The 17,343-nt window shown below is 35.7% G+C and overlaps 1 long non-coding RNA gene across 1 annotated transcript; it reads left to right on the top strand.

Annotated features, from left to right (window-relative positions):
* Window positions 1-2,382: 2,382 nt before the first annotated feature.
* On the top strand, window positions 2,383-16,881 carry LOC124888707. The gene is made up of 3 exons (XR_007047431.1): window positions 2,383-2,550; window positions 9,477-9,563; window positions 16,672-16,881. It is a non-coding gene; the product is annotated as an uncharacterized LOC124888707 (long non-coding RNA).
* The last annotated feature ends 462 nt before the right edge of the window (window positions 16,882-17,343 follow it).

Raw genomic sequence — 17,343 nt, forward strand, 5'->3', positions numbered from 1 at the left:
ATGAGGTTTAGTAACTTTTTTGCACAGGCAGGAAAAGACGTGGCTCAATCGGATTTTTAAAATTTTTTCATTAAATAACAATGTATGATACAAACCTTAAGTGGGATATGGTCCCTCCATGAATCTTGAGCATCAGTGCTTGAGTTTATCCTGTAACATTTTTGATCATCTCCTCATTACCATGGTATATATCTGCAAAGATATGAGAATGAGTTAGACGAGGATAGAATTACTTCACATGGATACCTGCTTACTCAATCATAACAAAAAATGGAAAGAAGGGAGAGTCCTAAAATAATGAGTGTTAGTTTATCTTTATAAGTCCCAACTTCAAATGATCTCTTTCAAATTGGTCCCTGCTGAACACTTTGGTGAAAATATTTGTAATTTGATCTTCAGTGTTACAGAAAACCATTTTGACTAAACCTTTCTCTGCATATCTTTGAGAAAATGATGCTTGATATCCATATTTTTGGTCTCTTACATTGAACTGAATTCTTGGCATGTTCACTATACTAGCATTGTCATAGAACAAGGGAACATATTCTGATTGAATTCCAAAATCTTCAAGTTATTATTTAATCCAGAGAAGTTGAGAACAATATGATGTAGGTGATAGATATTTTGCCTCCGCTATAGAGAGAGCCACTGATTTCTATTTCTTAGTACCCTAGGAGATCAAGGATGATCCTAGAAAGTAAGCCATTCCTGAGGTGTTTTTTCTATCAACCAGATACCCTGCATAATCTGCATCAGCATATCCAACTAAATCAAAATTATCACCATTAGGATATAGGAGGACCAGGTCTTGGGTTCCCTTGATATATCTAAGAATACTTTTAGCATCCTTCAAATGTGATTCCTTTGGACATGCTTGAAATCTTACGCATATGCCAACACTGAACACTCTGTAAGGCCTTCTAGACATTAATTAGAGTGAGCCAATGATTTATTTGTACATAGTCACATTCATAGAGAGACCAAATTTATCCAAATCCAGTTTTGATGAAGTTCCACTAGAAGTATCAATGTATTTAGCATCCTTCATATAAAACATTTTTAACAGCTCCTTAAGATACTTTTGTTGACATATTGTAGTACCATTTGCACTTTGCTTGATTTTCAACCCGAGGAAAAAGTTTGGTTCTCCCATCATACTCATTTCAAACTTAATTACCATCAATTTTGCAAACTCATCACATAGGGAATTGGTAGTGGCTCCAAAATAATGTTATCCACATACACCTACACAATTAGTAGATTTCTGCCACTGACTTTTAAGAAGAGAGTGTTTTCAATCTTCCCCCTTTTAAATCTATTATCCAGTAGAAACTTGGAAATTCTCTCATACTAGGCCTCGGGATCTTACTTTAAACCATAGAGTGCTTTGACCAACTTGAATACATGATGAGGATAATCAACATTTTCAAAACCAGGAGGTTGCTTTACATACATTTCGTTCTTTAGTATCCCATTTTGAAAAGCACTCTTAACACACATCTTGTACGACTTGAACTCTATATATAAAGCAAAGGCAATGGGTATCTTGATTGCTTCTATACTAGCTACTGGTGTGAAAGTATCATCATAGTCCATCCCTTCTTCTTGATTGTAACCTTGTACTATAACTCTTGCCTTATTTCTGATACTTTTTCCATGTTCATCAGCCTTGTTTCTATACACCCACATGGTCCTTATAACAGTTCTATTAATAGGTCTGGGGACCAGGTGACATACCTTGCTTCTCTCAAACAGATGAATCTTTTCTTGCATGATATTTATCTAATTGACGCCCTTTAGTCCTTTTTTCATAATGAGATAAAAATTCTAAAAAAGCAAATATGTTTCTGGCTTAATTTTTGGTCTACATGCCTGAGTCTAAGGGAGAGGAAAAATTGTCAAGAGTATGAAAAAACTGGTGTTTCCAATTTGATCTTTGTTGTGGGGATTGAGATTGACAGGCACTAAGTTCCTCAAAAGTATTTCTCTTACGAAACTATTGCTCTTCAGAGATTAAGCTTAGGTCAAGATTAATTTGTGAGAATTAAGGTGAACCAAGTTCTTGAGGGTTTACAACATCATTTTTATCTTCTTGACGGAAACCAGGTTCTTGAGCATTTACAACATCACTTCTTTCTACTTTTAATCCTTTATTGCTGACTGAATTCTTTGAATTTAAATAAGATCTTCAAAGTTTGCATTATCTTGAACTTGTCCTTCACTTGAGTTTCCAGATGCATCAACGACTACATGTACGCTTTCTTCCACACACTGAGTTCTCTTGTTGAAAATTCTATAGGCTTTTCTATTTGAGGAATATCCTATAAAAATTCCTTTGTCTCTCCTTCGACCAAACTTTCCAAGGTTATAAAAACTCCTTTGTCTCTCCTTCAACCAAACCTTCCAAGGTTATCTTTCCCATTGTTCAACTCAAATCACTTATATCCAAACACCTTGAGATTATTTATCTTAGGTTTCTTTTTGTTCAACAACTCGTATGGAGTCTTCTCAAGTATGGATCTAATGAGACACTGGCTGACTAGATAGCAGGTAGTGTTGACAGCTTTAACCCAAAAGTTCTTAGCAATTCCATCATCAATCAATATGGTTCGAGCAATATCCACTAGATTTCTATTTTTTCTTTCAACAACACCAATTTGTTGAGGTGTTCTAGAAGCAGAAAAATTATGATTGATTCTAAGCTTAGTTTAAAATTCATTGCATTTGGAATTTTTGAATTCTATTCCATGGTCGAAACTTATCCCAACAATCTTTTCTTCTAACATCGTCTGAATCTGTTTAGCAAACATTGTAAAGACATAAAATGTTTCCTCTTTGGACCTTAAGAACATGGTCTTAGTAAACCTGGAATAATCATAACCAACTACTATGACATACTTTTTTTCTCCTTTAGTTTCAATCTTGATTGATTTACATAGGTCCATATGAAAAAGCTTTAGGGTCTGTTCTGCTCACTTGCTTCTTTTTTGAAGGAGGACCTGGTCTTCTTCCCTTTCATATAAGCATCACACACTTTGTAAACAACGAATTTCAACTTTGGCATACTCCGAACTAGGTCCTTGGCAGCCAATATGTTTAGAAGAATGAGCTAATATTTCCATATTTCTATGCCATAAGTCTATAGCATCATCCTGAGCACTAAGGTAGGTGGGATCCTTCGCATAACACAATCCAAAGTCAGCTACATTTATTTCTACTTCTCCATGTTGTGAGAATTATTTCACCATTCTTAAGACTTGTAACTGTCCATTTGTCTGACATGAACTTCACTTCATTGCTCTTGTCACAAACCTGAGAAACACTAAGCAAGCTATATTTGAGACCATCAACATAGTGCACATATTCAATTGCATGATTGAGATTTTTTGCCAATCTTCCAACACTAAGAATAAATCCTTTCTTACCATCACCAAAGGAGACACTTCCTCCTTCATAGGCTTTGAACAAGAGAAAGTCTGCAATTCTTCCAATCCTATGCTTATAGTAGCCACCATCCATAAAACAGTCGTGATTGCTTATCCTTATTCTAGTCTGCAAGAACAATGATTTGTTAACCTTGGGAACCCATTTTAATCTGAGTTCCCATTAAGGAGACGAAGGAAAAATAAGATTCTTTCTAGTCCATGTAAATAAAGAGAAAATGGTCTAAGACCCCTCCCATCTATACTTGAAATTTCAACTACACACTCCAACTTTATGGGAGTCCTATGACCGTGCTAAACTGTTTAAAATTGAAATTATTATAACTTTAAAGGTTGACATGACAAAGAGAGTGTGTTTCACTCTCTTTAAGAGAGTGAGCACCAAAATATTAAAACCTTATTTTAAATATTTTTTATATATATATATATATTATATATATATATATACATATATTTATATACATATATATTATTTTAATTACTATTATATTTTTCATTATTGATTTCTTTCTTCTTCCCTTCACCATACCCAAAATCTCTCCACCACCATCCCACCAATACAACCTCCATCAATGGCGCCATCTCCACTAAATCCACCATTTGGCACTTCTTCACCTTCCTCTAGTTTCTTCCCTATATAAATATTCAACTTTTTCTCTTTTTTTATTGTCCAATTTTTCCAAAATCTCTCCAAAATTTCAAGATTAAGAATCTAGCATAAAAAAGATTAAGAATCTTTAAGACAACATTGTATTACCAATACTATGTTATTTTCCAGTACACTTCAATCCAAGCTAATCTCTAATTCAAATTGTGGATTTCATCTCACCCACTATCACCACCCCATTACCCACCGCCAACGCAGACCCACTCTTCTTTCTCTTCTCTATCACAAGTTAGATAATTTAGTATAATGTAGTTATTCACTCCACTTGATTCCATCTGATGATATAGATTAGGTAATGATTCAAGAATATTGATGCTTTGTTTGATGAGAATGATGAGATTTTAATTTGGGTTTGTAAAATTTAAAATGGTGAAAGATAAGGGGAAAGAATAATTAAAAATTTAAAAAATTAAAATTAATAGGTCAAAATACGTGAGTTTCACCCTCCAATAATGATGTGGTTGTGGATTTTTAGGGGTGTAATAATTTCAATATTAAACAGTTAGGGGGGGTCATAGGACTCCCACAAAGTTGGAGTTTGTAGTTGGGATTTTGAGTATAGGTTGGGGGATCTTAGACCATTTTCTCTGCAGGTAAATAAACATTTTTAATCTTTGAACCTATCATGTTGCTATAATATTCAGATTCAGAAAACTCATTCATCTTTCTAGCAACAATAATTCTTATAGGACAAAAGTCTTTCACATGTCCATTTCTGCCACAGTTAGTACATAAAAGGTTGTTTTCTATGGATACTTATTTGTTATGAGGATTATAAGGTGAATTAGGTTTATGAAAGACAAGACCCTTTCTATCATTGGATCTTTGATAGGTGAGATTAGCTAAGACTTGAAAGGAAGTAGTCCATTTAAGTGATTTCTTAAGCTCAGGCTTGACTCAGAGCAGGTCCTTCTCAAGCTCTAAGCTCATCTCCAAGGATGCAGTCAAATCCAATTGAGACTTGGTCAATTTTTCCTCAAGCTCAATGTGGATCCTACTATCTCCACCTTTTCCCTTTTCACCAGAGGTAGCTATTTCTTTAATCCTCTTATTCAACAAGTCATTTTCGAATCTTTAAGCCTCTTATTCAACAAGTTATTTTTTAAGGACACTAACTGATATTTTTCTTGTATCTCAGAGATTTGCTTAGATAAATCAATTTTCTCTACCTCAAGATCATCAAGATTTTTATTTAACAAATCCTTTATTTAGTGAGATCACACAAAGAGACAATTAAACTAGTTTCAACAAATATCAATTCCTTAAGGTTGTCTTTGATGTCCATCATTGTTACCTTGTCATCATATTCATCTTTAGATTTGTCTATAAGAGCAAAAAGAGAGTCATAGTTTTGATCTTCATCTTCTATCGCTATCAGTAAGGTATCCTTAGTTTTTTCTGATGCCTTAGATTTACTAGAGGAGTCTCCCTAAGCTCCAAGTCCATTCTTGACAACTTTATCAGTTACAGCTTTTCTGTTGAATCTTTCAGGGATAGGTCCTTCTTCTTCTCATTGTCTCCACCAGCCTTGAGATAATTCTGGTATTCAACTTTATACAGAGGAAACTCCTTGATAAAATGACTAGGTTTTCCGCATTTATGACACAAGTCATTTCTATTAGAGTATCTATTGGAATTTTCTCTTCTTGGAAAACCTCCACTTCTTCTTACTATCTTAAAAAATCTTTTGGTGACATAAGCAATGTTTTTATCTTCCTCACTTGACTCCTCATTTGTAGATTTTAGAGCTAAATTTTTGTCCTTCTTTGTTTCACTACTTCACTGACATGAGTCTGTAAGTTCCCAATCAGCTCAACCATGGTAAGTGTTTTCAGATATTTAGTTTCAGTAATAACATTCACTTTAATTTCCCATATTTTAGGCAAGATATTGAGAATCTTTTGAACTTGTTTTCTTGGGCTAATCACTTCACCAAGGCAATTTAGCTCATTAATAATAGCAATGAACATGGTATGCATTTCTTGTATTGATCCACCTTTATTATGCTAAAGGCTTCATACTGAGTGGTCAATATATCAACTTTTGATTCTTTAACCTGACTTGTACCTTCATGAGTAGTTTGTAAGAATTTCTAAATCGCCTTAGCAGATTCGCAAGCAGAGATCCTATGGTATTCATCAGGTTCAATACCACATATATGAAGTTTCTTAGCTTTAAAGTTCTTCTCGATTTTCTTTCTATCCTGTTCATCAAATTCCTTTCTAGGTTTAGGAATAGTTGTAGTGACTTCTCCAACCTTGACAGGTTTCATGGGAACATAAGGTCTATTGAGAATCACATCCTATAATTTGTTATTTTTAGTCATGATAAAATTATGTATATGCGTTTTCCACCACCCATAATATTGACCATTGAAACAGAATGATCTTGTAGTAGATTGACCTTCTTCTAGGTTAGGTAGTGCAACTATTAGAGATGATCCTTCCTAAGTTTTAACCGTTTAGGAAAAATCCACTCTGATACCAATTGAAAAAATGTAAGAGTTTCCCACTAGACTAGGGACCAGGTCCCTAAACAACTTTGTAGTAAGTAACTATAAACAAGAAGAAGCCAAATCTAAAAATAAATTGCACGTGATGTTTACATGGAAACCTTCTTGCTCAAGGGAGCAAACCACAACTACCTCATGGGATTTCTCAACTACTTTCTATCTTCAAGCAACGTTGAATATAGACTCCGTAGTTACAAGGATTAAACTCTTAATCCTAAATTATCTTGCAACACATCTACTACAAGACTCAAACTGCAATAACTCTATTGCTACCAACTCCATAAATAACTCTACTCAACTCAGTTCATAGAATAATCTTAGTCATCAAATGTAAACTAACTCTACCTAACATTTTTGAGATTTGTGAAAACTGTATAACAAATAAACCTATTATAACAACCTTAATGATGTAACGACCTAAAAAAATTTGATAAAATATGTGAAATTTTTCATTTTGTGTGATTTAACTATTTTATCTCTTCCGTAGTTGTATTATGATATTTATGGGGTGTGGGAGTGATTGACATAATTTTTGATGCATTTTGGTATCATTTATGCAATATTGTGGTTTTTGATAGCTTCGAGAGCCATATTTTGGACTTATGCGGATATCTTTTGATCTGTGTGGTGGATGGTCAAACAGACTGTGCCTGCAGCTACGGAATATCAATTTTAGGCTAGGTAGACCTTTGGATTGGGTCCCGATGTACCCGAGCTCATTTCGACCTATTGGTCAGAAAGTTGGAAAATTAAAAATATAGATGTGGGACCCACATTTGATTGAAATGACCTCGGATGGAAAATCTGACTACACCAGAAGATTTGGAATGTTGAATTTTGGGTGTTAGCAAATTTGGTATGATTTTACGGCTTTTAAATCTTATTTCGACCCTCAATTTGGAAAATTATAATTTTGGATTTTGGGGGTCAACTTTGTGAAAATGATATTTTTTTTGAAAATCTAATATCGTCAATGCATCCATAACATCGAATTTAGTATGGTAGCATAGTTCGTTTGCATGTATCGGACTCCAAACGAATACTGAGCACCCCGTCGAAGTCCGATCAACCTACCAAAAAACTGCTATTGCAGAAATCTGCAATAAATAGCAGATTTTCACCCTTTTTGGCCCATTTTGCTCATTTTCATCTTGACTCTTGGGAGTTAAATCCTAAAATAGTATGGGAGCTTAAAATTAAAGTTTGTGAGAGCTTGGAAAGCTAGATTAACACCTTTTTCTTTGTTTTGTAATGGATTAAAGGTAAGAATTCACCATTTTCTTAGTAATTTCTTGATTAATTTCTCAAAACCCCCAAAATCTTAGGGCTAGATTTTAAATCCTATTTTCACTCCTTTTCACTTGAATGATATTTTTATCTTATAATTACAAGTTTTTCATTAATTTAACCTTCAAAAAGACTCTGATTCTTGATTTTATCCCGGATTTCAAAGATTTTACCCGATAAAGCTCAAAAATGGTTTTTCTTTAATTTGAACCCTATTTTTGACCCAATTTAACTTGGGTTTTCAGATTTAGGTTCCTAAAAATATCGAGAACATGTTTTTGAAGTAAAGTTCTGGTATTGTCCTTTTTTCTCGAAAACCCATTTTGGGGATCCGTTTTGACCCCAAAACAAAAGTAGTCAATATGGGTGTCGTTGGTTTTTTTTTGAAACGTATATTTCATATTTGATATTTTTAGTAAATTTTGGGATTGATAGTGAAAAGTAAGGTCACGGGTTCAAATATAGCAAATCAATTTTGGTTTTCGAGGTAGGTTATGACTTAATTTTTTTACACTGGGTTAGGTAGTAAATGATGGAACAAAATGCATGCTAAGGGTGGGAAATAATTATGAAAAATGACTATCTATGTGTTGTGTCCGTATGGGGGCTTATATGTAATGTAATTGTGGAAATTGAGATATTATGTGATATGTGTGACCGTGTGGGGTCCTATGTGATATTGATAGCCTTGAATACATATGAATAATTGTATTGTATTGTTAAAATACTTAATGTGGTACCTTTGATTCATACTGTATTGGCAAATGAGATATGTGAAAATTCATCGATGATATGAAACTAATGGGTGGATATTGGCTCATGTGGTTGTGAAAAAGTGTCATTGTGATTGGTTGTAGAAATATAACATGTGGTTATTTGTGGAAATACTCATTGTGATTGGTTGTGAGCGTTACATCTTCATATCATACTATTCATAAAACATTGGTACCATCGTGGCAACATCTGAGAAACACTGACAACACCTTTTTAAAAGACATTGTAACATCTTATAAAACCATTTCCAAGGGATGTACCAAAAGAGAGATATGAGATATATGGATTGTATACGATTGACGAACCATCCATGGGTCCTGTGTTGAGAGGCTTGGCTCCGTAGGTATATACGGGAATTGTGCGACAATCTCGGAGGTTGTGTAACGACCTCATACATCATCATCATCATCATCATCATATACATTGCACTTACTCTATTGTGTTTATGTTATGTTGCATTGACTTATTGACTTGTCATCTATGTATTTGTCTTACCTTCCTTTACTTGTATTTGATGATCTTGTATCTATATGTTCTCTCTTTTTCTATTTATATGTGACATAATATATACTTGTGTTTTATACCTTGGTGTGTTATTGTAATATATGTGAGATATATTAGAACTGTTAGTGCAAGCGGTGTGGGTTACCATTGTGGGATATTTTCTGATTGCAGGTGATGTGCCCTTAGTGTATATTTTGTATACTTTATTTACTACTTTGCTTGGTTGGCCTATGATACCTACTGAGTATAAGTGGACCGTACTCATGCCTACTGTGCCCTTTCGGTGCAGGTCCTAGATAGAGTATGTCTCAACTTGATTGACTCGGGCGATTGTTGGAGCTTCCAATGTAGTAGTTGGATATTTATGCGTCTGAAGGTTACCTCTATCTTTCTATAGTAGTTATATTCTTATTAGTATTCGGAGACAATTATTATTCTTTTATGGTTATTTTTTTGATGTATTTTAATCTTGGATTGTATTAGTACTTCTTACACTATTGACACCTGGTTTTGGGCATGTTGGTATTTTGGATAAGTTCTTTCCGTATTGTTATGATTACTAATATGGTTCGGCTTTGTTGTAGAAGCCTTACCTTGGGATATTTTTGTCTGTTCTTTTTTTTTGTATCAATTTGGGTGATAGAAATACTTGTTAAGGTACGCTGCGCAAGTGCCATCATGACCCTCATTTTAGGATTGTGACAAATTAGTATCAGAGGAGCCAGGTTTCATTGGTCTCAATGGTGTAAGAGTATGATGTCTAATAGAGTCCCGCGATTCGATACATAGATATTCGTATCTATCTTCGAGAGGCTATAGGATGTCTTTTGGAAACCTTTCTTATTTTATATTCCTTATCTTGCGAATTATTTCATGTCTTATGTTCTGAGTTGTGTTTCACTCTTTTTGTGAGGATGGTATGTCTTACACTACTATCAGTTGAGAGATGTTGTGAGAAATTAGTGGATATCATTTGTCAATTGTAGGCTTATTAATACTCTTGAGTTGTCATGAGATCAATTTGTTGATGTCTTTTTGGAGAGATTTATGTCTTTCAGTTTGAGGGATCATACGCAAAATGAGTTTGATCATTTAGAGCAGGGCTTTATGATAGTTTTTGAGTATAAGGCATGCTTCTATTCCCTATCCAGATATTCCTATGATATTATTTCCACCTATTTTGAGAAGATTTGAAATTTTGTGAAGGGTTTGGTTGTCTTTCTTCATTTGGCTACGCCTTAGATAATTGTGTTTGGGGCTTCTTTTCAGAGTATTGTGGATCATGCTAAGATGACAAAGGATATTCTCAGTGCATCTCAGAGAGGCGCTAAGAAGGCATGACATTTTGGTGAATCAAGAGTTAGACCTATTGAGGTAGAGATTTTAGAGGTTCTCGTGTATACCATGGTAGGACAGTGTAGGTGACTTTATAGATTTTAGGTGGTGGATCTTCTAGTTTAGCAGTTCAAGGTGGTTGTTCGAGCTTAGTTGTATTTTCTCTTGTTGAGACTGGTTGTAGAGGTTGCTATGTGTGTGTTGGGATTGGCCATGTGGCCAAGAACTGTTCTTGTTGTGTGTTTAGAGCTACTCCTATTTCAGTTATGAGAGGTAGCATTCTACCAAAGATGTAAGAGGTAGTGATGGTACAGTTTGTATTGGTGGTCGTGGAGCTACTCATCCAGTTGGTAGTCTGGATAGTGTTATGCTATACCAGCCAGATAGAGACTTTTGATATTATAATTACAGGTACCTTCCTAGTTTGTTTCAGACCTGCCTCTATATTATTTGATACTAGATGGACTCTCTCCCATGTGTCTGTATATTTTGCTTTGGGTTTTGATTTTGTTAGTGAGCCTCTTACAATGCCTATTTGTTTATCTACTCCGATAGGTGCTTCTTTAGTGGTGAATCGAGTGTACTAATATTGTGTTGTGACTTTTGTTTGGCATGAGACTGTGGTAGACAAACTTGTGTTGGATATGGTTGATTTTGATGATTATTTTAGGTATGGATTGGTTGACTCCTTATCATGTTGTATTAGATTATTTTTCTAAAACTGTGACTTTAGCTTCACCAGGTGTACCATGGATAGCTTGGAAGGGTGCACTTTATTCGGGTCCTAAGAGGATTATATCTTATGTTCAGGCTTATAAATTGGTTGAGAGAGGATGTTTATCTTACTTGGTCCATATTCGTGACATCAGTTTTGTTTCGTTTCCTTCCTTAGATTATGTCCATGTTGTCCATGAGTTTATGGATATGTTCCCTACGGACTTGTCTGGTATGCCTGCAGATTGAGATATTGATTTCAGTATTGATGTTGAGCTAGTCACCAAGACCATTTTCATTCCTCCTTATAGGATGGCCCCAGCAGAGTTGAAAGAACTAAAAGATCAGTTGCAGGAGTTGTTGGATAATGGATTTGTTTGACCTAGTGTTTCACCTTGGGGTGCGCTGTCTTATTTGTGAAGAGAAAGAATGGGTCTTTGTGGATGTGAATTGATTATCGACAGTTGAATAGGGTCATGGTTAAGAATAAGCATTATCTTCCTTATATCGATGATTTATTTGATTAGTTTCAGGGTGTTGTTGTGTTTTTGAAGATTGATTTGAGGTCCGGTTATCACCAGTTGAGGATTAGAACTTCAGATATTCTGAAGATAACTTTTTAGACTCAATATGGTTATAATAAGTTCTTGGTCATGTTTTTTGGGTTGGCCAATTCCCCTACCGCGTGTATAGAGTTGATGAATCAAGTGTTTTAATTGTATCTCGACTTCTTTGTAATTGTGTTTACAGATAATTTCATGGAGTATTCTAAGTGTAAGGTTGAGCATGGGGAGCATTTACGAATTGTTCTTCAGAGATTGAGGGATGAAGAGTTGTATGCTAAGTTTTCTATGTGCGAGTTTTGGTTGGAGTCTATTTTTTTCTTAGGTCATGTGGTGACTAAGGAAGGTATTATAGTTGATCCAGCCAAGGTTGCAGTGGTTCGTGATTGGGCTAAAACTACGTCCTCCATCGATATTTAAGGTTTTGTTGGCTTGGCCGGGTATTAACGATGTTTTGTTGAGGGTTTCTCTTCCATTCCAGCTCCTTTGACTAAGTTGACTCAGAAAAAGATTTCTATCTAGTAGTCTGATTCTTGTAAGGTGAACTTCCAAAAGCTCCAGAACTTGTTGACTTCAGCTCATATATTAGCTTCACCCTAGGAGGGCGTGGGTTTTACCATCTTTTGTGATGCTTCACGTGTTGGGTTATGTGTTGTGTTGATGTAGGAGAGAAAAGTAATTACGTATACATCTCATCAGTTGAAGCCTCATGAGAGAAATTATCCTACCTATGATTTAGAGTTATGTGAGTTGTGTTTGCCTTGAAATTATGGAGGCATTACTTGTATGGAGTCCGTTGTGAGATCTTCTCAGATCATCGTAGCCTTCAGTACTTCTTTTCCAGCGATATCTTCATATGAGGCAGCGCCTTTGGCTTGAGTTTATTAAGGATTGTGACTTATATATTCTCTATCATTTCGGCAAGGCTAATGTGGTTGCGGATGCCTTGAGCCAAAAGTCGAATAGCATGGGTAGTTTGGCACATCTTTTGACCAGAAGAAGCTTTTGGCCTTAGAGATTCAGTATTTAGCTAACCAGATGGTTAGACTTGTAATTTCGACACCTGAGCATGTTTTGTCATTTGTGAAGGCTAGATCTTCTTTGATGGAGCAAATTTGAGCTCATTAATTTGATGATGTTGGATTAAAGAAGATCCGAGATAAGATATTGAGTGGGGAGACTAGGGAAGCCTCACTTGATTCAGATGGAGTTTTGAGGATTAGAGGCTGAATTTGTGTGTCAAGAGTGGTGATCGGATTTGGTTGATCTTGGAGGAGGCCCGTTGTTCCATATATTTTAATCATCCAGGTGTGACTAAGAGGTATTGTGATTTGAGGCAGCACTATTGGTAGAGTGGTATGAGGCGAGATATAGCAGATTTTGTGGCTTGTTTCCTATATTGTCAATAGGTGAAGGCAGAGCATATGAGGCCCAGTGGGTTGCTTCAGAGGTTACCCATTCCCAAGTGGAAGTGGGAATGGATCACGATAGACTTTGTGACTGATTTTCCTCATATATGTCATAGTTTTGACAGTGTTTGGGTCATCGTGAATCAATTGACCAAGTCAGCTTATTTTATTCCAGTCAGGTCTCATTTAGTGTTGAGAGGTTAGCCCATATCTTCATTCGTGAGATTGTACGTCTGCAGGTGTACCGGTGTCCATTATTTCAGATCAAGGTCCCGTGTTCACATATCACTTTTGGAAGACTTTTTAGGATGAGTTGGGTACTCAGGTTAATCTTAGCATAGTATTTCACCCCAGACTGATGGCCAGTTAGAGCGGAATATCTAGGTTTTGGAGGATATACTTCACGCATACGCGATGGATTTTGGTGGCTAGTGGGAGCAATATTTGGCTTTAGCAGAGTTTGCATCTTGTAATATCTACCATTCTAGGATTAATATGACTCCTTTAGAGGCGTTGTATGGTAGGCATTGTCACTCCCCAGTAGGTTGGTTTGATGTTTCAGAGGTAGACATCAAGGTGCGTACTTCCTTTGTGAGTCGTTGGATAGAGTCCAGCTCATTCAAGATAGACTTAGATCGGCTTAGAGTAGACAGAAGTGTTATGCTGATCATAGACTTTGTGCCCTGACATTTGGTGTTGGTGATCGTATTTTCCTTTAATTTTCACCCATGAAGGGTGTGATAAGGTTTGGGAAGAGAGATAAGCTTAGCCCCAGGTATATTGGTCCATTTGAGATTCTTTGGCCTGTTGGTGATGTGGCTTATGAGTTGACTTTTCCCCCTGATCTATCAGTTGTTCATCCAGTTTTTCATGTTTCTATGTTTTGTCGCGATATTAAATATGAGTCTCATGTCATTTATTAGGAGTCGTTTCAATTAGAAAAGTGGTTGTCCTTTGTTGAGGAGCTGGTTTCCAGTTTGGCTAGGGATGTTAGGCGGTTGCGCTCTTGAGTGATCCCTGTGGTTAAGGTCCAGTGGCAACATCAACCTGTAGATGAAGCTACTAGGGAGGTCGAGTCTGATATGCATAGTCCTTATCCCCAGCTCTTTGTTGATTCAGGTATTTCTTTTGCATTAGTTCGAGGGCGAACTAGATTTTTAGTGGTGGATGATGTAATTGACCTAAAAAATTGATGAAATATGTGAAATTTGAGATTTTTTATGATTTTACTATTTTACCCCTCCCCGTAGTTGCATTATGATATTTATGGAGTGTGGGAGCGATTGACATGATATTCGATGCATTTTGGTATCATTTATGCAATATTGTAGTTTTTGATGGCTTTGAGAGCCTTATTTTGGACTTATATGAATATTTTTTGATCCGTGCGATGGATGGTCAAACGAATTGCGCCATAAGCTCCGGAATATCAATTTTAGGCTCGGTAGACCTTTGGTCCGGGTTTCGGTGTACCCGAGCTCATTTCAACCTATTGGTCAGAAAGTTGAAAAATTGAAAATATGGGTGTGGAACCCACATTTGATCAGAACGACCTCGGATAGAAAATCCTACTTTCCCAGAAGATTCAAAATGTCGATTTTAGGGTGTTAGCATATTTGGTATGATTTTACGGCTTTTAAATCTTATTTCGACCCTCGATTTAGAAAATTGTAATTTCGGATTTCGGGGTCAACTTTGTGAAAATGATGTTTATTTGAAAATCTAATTCCTCTAACGCGTCCGGAACGTCGAATTTAGTTTGGTTTCATAGTTCGTTTGCATTTATCAAACTCCAAACGAATACCGAGCGCCCTGTCAAAGTCAGTTCAACCAACAAAAAATCTGCTAAAGCAGAAAATTGCAATAAATAGAAGATTTTCACTCTTTTTGGCCCATTTTGCTCATTTTTTCATCTTGACTCTTGGGAGTTGAATCCTAAAATAGTATGGGAGCTTAAAAATAAAGTTTGTGAGAGCTTGGGAAGCTAGATTAACACCTTTTTCTTGGTTTTTTGTGGATTAAAGGTAAGAATTCACCATTTTCTTAGTAATTTCTTGATTAATTTCTCAAATCCCAAAAAATCTTAGGGCTTGATTTTAAACCCCATTTTCACTCCTTTTCACTTGGATGATATTTTTATCTTATAATTACTAGTTTTTCATCAATTTAACCTTCAAAACAACCCTGATTCTTGATTTTAACCCGGATTTCAAAGATTTTACCCGATAAAGCTCAAAAATAGTTTTTCTTCGATTTGAACCCCTTTTTTGACTCGATTTAACTTGGATTTTCATCTGCAGGTTCCTAAAAATATTGAGAACATGTTTTTGAAGTAAAGTTTCGATATTGCCCTTCTTTTTCCAAAACCCATTTTGTGGATCCGGTTTGACCCTGAATCAAAAGTAGTCAATATGGGTGTCGTTGATTTTGTTTTGACAAGTATATTTCATATTTAATATTTTTAGTGAATTTTGGAATTGATCGTGAAAATTAAGGTCACGGGTTCAAATGTAGCGGATCGATTTTGGCTTTTGAAGTAGGTTATGGTTTAACTCTTTCAGACTGGGCTGGATAGTAAGTGATGGTACAAAATGCATATTAAGGGTGGAAACTAATCATAAAAAATGGCTTTCTATATGTGTTGCCCGTGTAGGGGCTTATATGTGACGTAATTGTCGAAATTGAGATATTATGTGGTATGTGTGACCGTATGGGGTCTTATATGATATTGATAGCCTTGAATACATATGAATAATTGTATTGTATTGTTAAAATTCTTAATGTGGTACCATTGGTGTATTGTGATTATATTCATACTTTATTGGTAAATGAGACATGTGAAAATTCATCGATGATATGAAAATAATGAGTTGATATTGGATCATGTGGTTATGGAGAAGTATCATTTTGGTTGGTTGTGGAAATATAACATGTGGTTGTTTGTGGAAATACTCATTGTGATTGGTTGTGAGCATTACTTCTTCATATCATATTCATTCATGAAACATTGGTACCATCGTGGCAATATCTGAGAAACACTAGCAACACTTTTTTTGTTGTACGATGACCTTGTGCATCATTATCATCATATACATTGGACTTACTCTATTGTGTTTATGTTGTGTTGTATAGCCTTATTGACTTGTCATCTATATATTTGTCTTACCTTCCTTTATTTATGTTTGATAATCTTGTATCTATAAATTCTCTCTTGTTCTATTTATATGTGACATAATATATACTTGTGTTTCATATCTTGGTGTGTTGTTGTAATATATGTGGATATATTAGAACTGTTAGTCCAAGCGGTGTGGGCTTCCATTATGGGACATTTTCTGACTGCAAGTGTTGTGCTCTTAGTGTATATTTTGTATGCTTTATTTACTACTTTTCTTGGTCGGCCTATGATACCTACTGAGTACTAGTGGACCGTACTCATGCCTACTGCGCCCTTTTGATGCAGGTCCTAGCTCGAGTGCGCCTCAACTTGATTGACTTGGGCGATTGTTGGAGCTTCCAAGGTAGCAGTTGGACATTTAGGTGTCCAAAGTTCACCTTGGACATTTATGTGTCCAAATTTCACCTCTATCTTTCCATAATAGTTATGTCTTTATTATTGTTCGGAGACAATTATTATTCCTTTGTGGTTATATTTCTGATATATTTGACTCTTGAAGTGTATTAGTAGTTCTTACACTATTGACACCTGGTTTTGGGCATGTTGACATTTTGGATAGGTTCTTTTCGCATTGTTATGATTACTTATATGGTTCAGCTTCGTTATAGAAGCCTTACCTTGAGATATTTCTGTCTTTTCTTCTTTTTGTATCAGTTTGGGTGATCGGCTTATTTGTCAAGGTATTGCGCAACATATGTCATCATGACCCTCGTTTTTAGGTTGTGACAAATAAAGAGAGTAGGTTTACAACTTTCAAGATCACAAAAAAAAAATCAAATACAATAAGAACTTATAACAAAACAAGCTTGGTCGAGCAGGTCCCTGTTGCGGTTGAGGCTTTGCTATATATATACATATATATTGTAACGCCTCGAGTCTGTACCCCAGACGCTACACGGTGCTTACAACCCTGAAGGACCAGAAGTTAACCTATGACTGATATCTGTTGTGAGCACT

This window comes from Capsicum annuum, chromosome 11, assembly GCF_002878395.1.
Source record: "Capsicum annuum cultivar UCD-10X-F1 chromosome 11, UCD10Xv1.1, whole genome shotgun sequence".
Lineage (NCBI taxonomy): Eukaryota > Viridiplantae > Streptophyta > Magnoliopsida > Solanales > Solanaceae > Capsicum > Capsicum annuum.